Source organism: Nematolebias whitei, chromosome 16, assembly GCF_014905685.2.
Source record: "Nematolebias whitei isolate Nwh7 chromosome 16, NemWhi1, whole genome shotgun sequence".
NCBI lineage: Eukaryota > Metazoa > Chordata > Actinopteri > Cyprinodontiformes > Rivulidae > Nematolebias > Nematolebias whitei.
The window spans coordinates 23,440,302-23,448,557 of NC_056513.1; positions in this window are offsets into that span (position 1 = coordinate 23,440,302).

An 8,256-nucleotide genomic window follows, 5' to 3' on the forward strand; every position below is an offset into this window, starting at 1 on the left:
TAGCGATTGAAAATGACTTTTACCGGGGTCACGGGGAACACACCCTCGCAACAAAACAAGGTCTTTCACGGCGGAGTCGGCACGGAGCGATAACAGGTCTGTGAGGGGAAATCAACAAATGCAGAGTGACACAGTGACATATATACAGACTTCAACAAGCAAATTGAGCACATATGCACACACCATGGATGCCACCAGTACCACCTCCACAGATGAAGCAGCTTAGAAAACCAGTGCATCGACGTGCATCCCAACCAGCAACCTGCTACAAACACCCAAATGTTCATCAGTGCACACAGAGACTGCCCTGTCATGTCTGTCTGCACACTGCAAGGGCCAGAGGTGTGTGTCAGACGACCACACGTGCACGCACGCATCCACACGCACGCTCGCTGCAGGATGCAAGAATAAAAACACGCTCACCTTGATCGCCTGAAGATCAATGGCAGGATGGGCTGGGCTCCGTCGTGCGTTCACTCTGCCTCCTCCTGTCTCCGCCGCTCTGCCTGCCTGTCTGAAGACATTGCAGTGCATCGCCACAGCGAGAGAGGAGGAGGAAAAACCTCGGCGTTCTAATGAATATCACCAGCTTTCGTCCCTCTCCCCCTGCCACAGTGGTCTCCCCCAGTTACCCCCCTCCCCCTGCCTCCATCACCACAACCTCCATGGAGAAGCCCATCATCACTCCCTCCCTCACAGTATTGTCCATTAATCCCGTACAACAGTCTCTGCTCCTCCTCTTTCCATCGTTACCCCTGCTGTTGCTCTTTTTTTTAAATATGGCAGTCTGTTTTTTTTTCTTTTATTATCAACTGTACGCTCACCGTTTCAATAGTCAGACCTCTCTCTCTCTCTCTCTCTCTCTCTCTCTCTCTCTCTCTCTCTCTCACACACACACACACACATAAAGAGCAGATTTTTACTGATACACACCACTCATATTTAAAAAAATCCCAAAAAGCCTTCATGTCTCCTGGTAGTTTCTCACTCTATTCTGACATGTTCCTCTTCGTTATGTCCTTTAAAAAGCCATTCAAGGGTGTTCGGTATACTTTTGCACAATTAAACCACCTACTAACATGAATCACGCTGTTCATTTCTTTTATTTAACTTTTTTTTTTTTATATACAGATATGGACAAAAAGGCATTCATGAACAGGAACACAAAAAGCCAAAGAGTTGTTTTTGTAAGGTTTTGTTTTGATGCTCTTCATGACCGAGTTCTATTTTTCAAGCTGTTTATGTTTGCAGGAGTAGCTCAGAGCGTTTCATGTTCCGTGGAAAATGAGCAATTAATATCTTACCTGTTGTAGATGCTTTGGAGAAACAGTTTATTCTGATCGTAGCAGCAAACTAATGGCTAGTCGCCGTCTTAAAACAACTTTAATTTTAAAAGTTGTATAATGGTTTGTAAGAACACACGGTTTTATAAGCTTTTATAACTATTTGTTTCACTTTTTTTTTTTTTTTTAGATTTTTTTGTAAACAAAACTAGCTACAGCAGCATGCAACTGTAGCACTTTTGCTGCAGCTTGGGTCATTTTACACAGGAATATAAATTATTTTGGAATAACTAGGAAATGTGAAACAAAAAGTGGTTCAACATCTATAAGTGTTCCCATAAATTATTGTTTATTATTATGCTTATTTTTTTTAATGATCATAGTTTGAAAGACCAATTTACTTCAGTCTTGGCCACACTGATAGTGGTTAGTTCATCAATCCAGTCAGAAATTAATTTTATTTCTTCAAACTGAGGTCTTTTAAAAAAGTTATCCACAACAGGTAAGATATTGTTTGTAACCTTTCCAGAGAACAGAGTTCATGCTCAATAATTCAGGTAAAAAAAATCCAACAAAGTTCAGTCAGGTCATCTGGATGGTTTTTTTTTTGTGTTGAGACATTTCATACTTCATCCAAAAGACTTCATCAGTCCACACTCACATGGTGGACAACACTATGCGAGTGTGCTGCTTGTGGGACTGAGTTTGTTGTGGCTCCCCAGACTGATGAAGTCCTTTGGATGAAGGACGAAGCGTCTCAACAACAACAAAAAATAAACATCCAGAGGACCTGACTGAACTTTGTAGGATTCCCACAGATCCCTGCGTTAGAAGAGGCTTTAATGCCGTGTTCTTTCAGTGCAGATAATTTATCAATGACATTCAGCTTGGGGCTTTTTCAGTTTTATGTAACAGCATAAGGAAAAGCTGTGGGGCAGTTGTGTCACTCTCCCTTCAGCTCTTTTAGAAATTATCTAAATTTGATTCATGTCGCTGACCTGTACCGATGTCTCCTATTTACAAAAGTGAATGCACAAAGAAGCTTTGGATAAAAAATAAAAATCCCTGCACCAGCCCCTAAATCAAAACCACCAAATAATAATGAAGGGTGAAAGAGAGAGGAGGCAAACCAGCGATTTATTATGCTAGTGTAAATTAAAAACCAAACGAGTCAGGATTTAAATGAACTCAAGGAAATGTTAGCAGTGTTTGTGAAGAAAATAAAGCTTTGTATCCCACAAATAAAAGTTTGCTCTCGAAGTACAAATACATAAAAAATGTAAATCATGTAAATATTTCATAGTCACAAATGTATTATACAAATGTCAAATATTAGAAGCAAATATAAAGTAACAAATCAAGGATTTTAAAAAACCAGGTTGGCTTCGAGGTGGTCTTTATATTAGATCAGTAATAAGGAAATCCATACAAAGATCAGCAATTATCTAAGTGATAGTATTAAATACTACCATTGATATGATATAGCCATTTTTCATACCTTCCAAATACTAAAATACAAATCTTGCTTCTGTTTTGCCAAATTTTATGAGTTTACAAAAGTTCAGGCTGAAAATGTGCAACTATCTTGATGAACAGGACGCGGTTTTACACATTTCTGAATGAAATATGAACAGATCGTGCTAAACACACAAAAAAAGCAGATTCATCTAAATTTTTAAAGCTTAACTAGATTTCACATTATTATTATTCATATCGAATATTAGTAGCAGATGTACATGGATAAGTATCTGAACTTTGTAAAATCACAATATTTGGAAAAACAGAAGCAAGATTATTTGTACTTGAGTATTTAGAAAGCATGCAAAATTGATATATTCAAGGATTCAAGGTTCTTTATTTGTCATACACACCACATGTGGTACATGGGGTGGAACGAAATTGTGTAGAGGGTCCCAGTTACATCCAACAGAAGTATTAAAATGTAAAAGAAAAACCAGTAATAAGATCTAAGATATAAACTAAAAAAAAAAAAAACACTAAGCACTAGTAGCATAAAAACAATACGCCGAACAGCAGCATGCACATGAGTCTGTGTGAGCAGATGAGCACGAATGAACAGCAGCATGAAACAGATCAGCAGCAACATGATGTGATTTATCACAGTGATTATTCTGGTTAGAGATTCATGAGTGTGGTGAAACGTTTCAGCACAAAAAAAAGAAACTGTCCAGATGATCCGACTGAAAAATGTTGGATTGTATACCTGGATTATTGAGCATGGACTTTGTTGTTCACACTTCCTTTTGTTTACTGACCCAGAACGTGCAGCACTCCATCTCTTAATGAAACGAGGATAAAGAGTTACAACATTTAATTTCCTTTTGGGATTAATAAAGTATTTTTGAATTGAATATATTTGAGTTTTATAATGTCATCCAAACTGGCCAGAAAAGCCCTCCTCAATGACATCTAAGTGGCCCACGGGCCACCAGTTGATGAGCAGGTTTTGCGGCTCCATGCACATTGTATTTAGTGAGCGAAATGGCAGAAATGGCTCCTTCGATCAAAAAGGTTGCAGACCCCCGAGTCCTAGACTCAACCTATAAAGATGCAGTCAATGCAGTCCTTCTAGCTCCCTGCAAGAATACTATCTGGTGAAAGCTAATACTTGTTGAATGATGTCAGAGTTCATATATTCACTCATATTAGAGCGGTGTACAGCACAGCCTACCTTCTTCATTACATGTGCATGGCCGTTAGGCTCTGTAAGGATTCTGCCTCCACTCAATATACTGAGGTGCTACACGTGGAGATTCATCAAGCCCAGCTGTCTGGAAACAAGTGATTTGACCTTGAACTCTTTTGTACATTGAAGCATTTAAAAGTCAAATGTGAGGCCATCTGTGCGATAGCTCAAGCTCAGCCCAAATCTAGTTGAAAAACGGAGGGAAAATGTGGACAATGACAGGAAATGGTTTGAAAGATCTGCAGATATTTAAATATACTTGTAAAAATTTAGACATTATTCATTTAGCAGCACCTCGAGATGGAAGCAAAACTTTAATTATCTTACATAATGGGTATCAAGATCATAAGAGTCACAGCTGTAGTAAAATGTTTCAATCGGTTAGTGTGTTTTTTTTTTTTTACATTTATATAAGAAGATTAATCTGCATCGACAAATAGACAGTACACAAAGACAAGAATGACAAACTCACAATCAGATTTAACAACTAGAAAAAAGTAACCAAAAAAAAAAAAATGTAGTGAAATGCAAAATGCCTCTACACAAAAGTTGTACAAGAACCAGGAGTCATGGCATCATCTCCTGACGGTCATGAACAACTAGAAATTGAAATGGTGGTTATAGGATGACGTGATCAGGGTAGTTCAAAAATGGTGGAAAAAAATAATAAATGAACAATTAAGAATGTTAATATTTTAAGATGTGGAATTTTATTTGAAGCACATTTCTCCATCTTGCCTCACTCGCCTTCTAACTGGGACCAAAATATGAGAGTACATCCCTCGTTTTAGAATCATTCCACCGGCCCCCAGTGACATGATCTGCATCTGAGTGTTGGAACCCACGTGCAGGAAGATGCTGAGAGACTCCGGTAAAAATAAGTAATGAGTTTATTTTTTAAATAAACAAAACAAAAAGCTGTTGGGGCAGCAAACTTACTTTTAGGAGGACACACAGGGGTACATTAGGATTAGGATCAGACACAGGTGCGACAGTGCTGGAACACAGGAGGAGAAATGCTGAGGGGTGACAGGCAAACATGAGGAAAAACACAAGGACGACAAGACCCCAGAAACCCTACACCCTGTTTGTTTCCAAATTAATTTTAAAGTTTGATTTGTTTTTAAATGTCTTCATGGTGTCGCCCCACAGTATCTGTCCGACCTCAGGTCAGCAGATCACTTCCTGTTGGTCGTTCCAAAATCAAAAAGAAGGCTGACAGGTGACCGAGCGTTCTCAGTCGCTGCCCCTAAACTGCGTTAGTGTACAGCACTTTTGTTTTTAAAGTGCTTTATGAATAAAGTTGTTTTATAATGAATTGTTTCTTGCTCAGTGTTTGATCTGACTGCGGTGGGATTTGAACAAAGGTTGCCTGGTTGGCACACACACACTCATCGTCTATTTATTTATTAACCTTTATTTAACCAGGCAAATCCAACTGAGATCACGGATCTCTTTTGCAAGAGGAGGCCTGAAGGCACACCAACATGCATGTTTTTGATCTGTAAGAGGAAACCGGAGTACCCTGAGAAAACCCACGCAAGCACGAGAAGAACATGCAAACTCCACACAGAAAGATGCAGTTCAATCCAACCGGGGATTGAATCCAGGACCTTCTTGCTGTGAGGCAACAGCGCTAACCACTGAGCCGCCGTGCTGCCTATGCAACGCCTTCACAGAAAGAATGTAGTCCTGGTTGGGGGTTTTTGTGTGTGAGGCCTGAGCATCATTTTAGTTCATGCTGCATTGTCAAAACCATGAGTGAGGTGATCAGAGAGAGAAGAGAACCTGTGGCGCACATCTGTATCTGTAACCATGGTGATTAGCTCACTTGCTTTAGAGTTTGAAACTTGACTGTGGAGGCTGAAGACTGAGGACACCCAAACTTTAAAGCGCTGCTCTCATTCTGCTAATCATGACTGAACCATGTGAGAAAAATAAATATATAATCATGTTGCAAGTAAATAAAATAACTTGCTAATTATTGGTTGAATATTTATTATCATTATCTCAAGAATATTATCTAAAAGTGAAATGATTAAACTTTGATCTTTTACTTTCAGTTTAAACATGGCATTATTGAAGTCGTACTAAAAGTAAAAGTATTATCTAAACCAAATTATTAAACATTTTTATTACTTTTAGTTTAAAAAATGGCAAAACTGAAGTCATATTGGCAGCACGGTGGCTCGGTTGATAGAGCTGTTGCCTCACACAGCAAGAAGGTCGCTGGTTCAAATCCTGGCCAGGGGCCTTTCTGGGTGGAGTTTGCATGTTCTCTCCATGCACACATGGGTTTTTTCCAGGTACTCCGGTTTCCTCCCACAAAACAAAAACATGCATGTTAGACTGACTGTTAACTCTAAATTGTCCCTAGGTGTGAGTGAGAGAGCGAATGGTTGTTTGTCTCGTTTGTCTCTATGTGTCCCTGTGATGGACTGGAGACCTGTCCAGGGTGTCCCCCACTTCACAGTGATTGCTGGACATGGGCACCAGTGACCCCCGTGACCCAAAATGGAATAAGCGGGTAAAGATAATGGATGGATGGATGGATGGATGTACAAAAAGGTTTTCTTTTCAGTGGCCACTAAATACAAGAAGTGCAAAAGGACAACACATTTTTTGATACAAGATGAAATAGAAAGTATATTTTTTGTAGAATTTGCGACTTTTTTTTTTGCTTTGGGTTAAAAATTTATCTGATATTATTCCGCTGAACTTTCTTATACCTTGTTGTTTTATAAAACAGTTTAAAAATATTTAGGATAGTTTAAAATTTAATATTTTGAGTCTAGAGTATTTATTCTGGTTGTCTTGAAGATATAACAAAATCAGCAACATCAGGAACATTTTATGGCCCACAAGGCAAATAATGTGTACCAAAGAATTTATCCATTTTAGTGCTCTAATGGTTTGTCATGCACAATATTTAAATTTAAACTCGTATTTTGAGAACTCATTTAAAAAAACAAAAAACGATCTTTCATTTTCTCAGGAATTTATTGAATTGCTACATGTTTCTTCCCCACTATGTCGTTAATTTCAGTTTTGTTTAGACAGTGTCTAAGAGACAAAGGACATAACAGTTAAATAAAAATAATTGGGCATAAAACGGGTTTGTTCAATATAATTTAAATAATGTTAAAAATTTTAGAGGGAACAAATTCAGAGACTTACAGATTATTTTTCATTACTAATTTTTATATGGAGTTATGCATTTCCAACGTGTTGATAGTATTTTTAATCAGGCACACAAGCAGTGGTGGGATGTAATGAAGTATAAATACTTCATTACTGTACTTAAGTAAATTTTTCATGTATCTGTACTTTACTTAAGTAGAGTTAAAAGTGGGTACTTTATACTTTTACTCCACTACATTTTACACCAAGTATCTGTACTTTCTACTACACTACATTTCTATAATGCTTTGTGTTACAAGTTACATTCATGTTGCAGCTTTTTGATTTGTTTACTTTGAAAGTAACCAGTGGTGAGAGGGGAGTTGGTCCATTGAATCACTGCAAAGTGAGCAGGTAACGTTAGGCCCGCCATCAAGAAGAGCTGGACCAATGACATATATTCTAGTATATATGTCACTGAGCTGGGTGCACCCGCAGCACCACTAACACACCCAAAATGTATTCCAGCGCAAGAGAGTCAGTCATTTTGAATCACAAGTCCAAGTGTGAACTGTGTCACAGAGTAAACACAATAAAAACATGTATTATCTGCAGCATTGTTCATTAAAATGGAACAACACTATTAATGTATTACAGAAAATATACATATGGTACGCAGACTTAAAGATATGTAGACCATTACATTAGGTAATACATTCATGAAGTACTTTTACTTTTAATACTTTAATTATTTTAAAAGCAAGTACTTATTTGCTTTTACTTAAGTAAAAATGCTAATTTGGTACTTCTACTTTTACTAGAGTACATTTTTGTCTGTTTATTTGTACTTTTGCTTAAGTACAGTGTTTGAGTACTTTCTCCACCACTGCACACAAGTAATGCCTTACGCTTACAAATAAACGGGTCACATATTTCTGCACAACATCCATCCATTAAATTCTCTTTGCCGACTCCTTTAACTTGACTTTTTCATTAAATATTCTTTCTAGTTATAAAGCTAACCAGGAACCGGACTCCATACTTTCCGACTACAATAAAAGTTTCACAGCTTACCCGGTGTCTCATCCTAAACAAACTCGAGGTGTCGAAGAACGAGCTGGTCACGTCTTCATCGTAGGACACGAA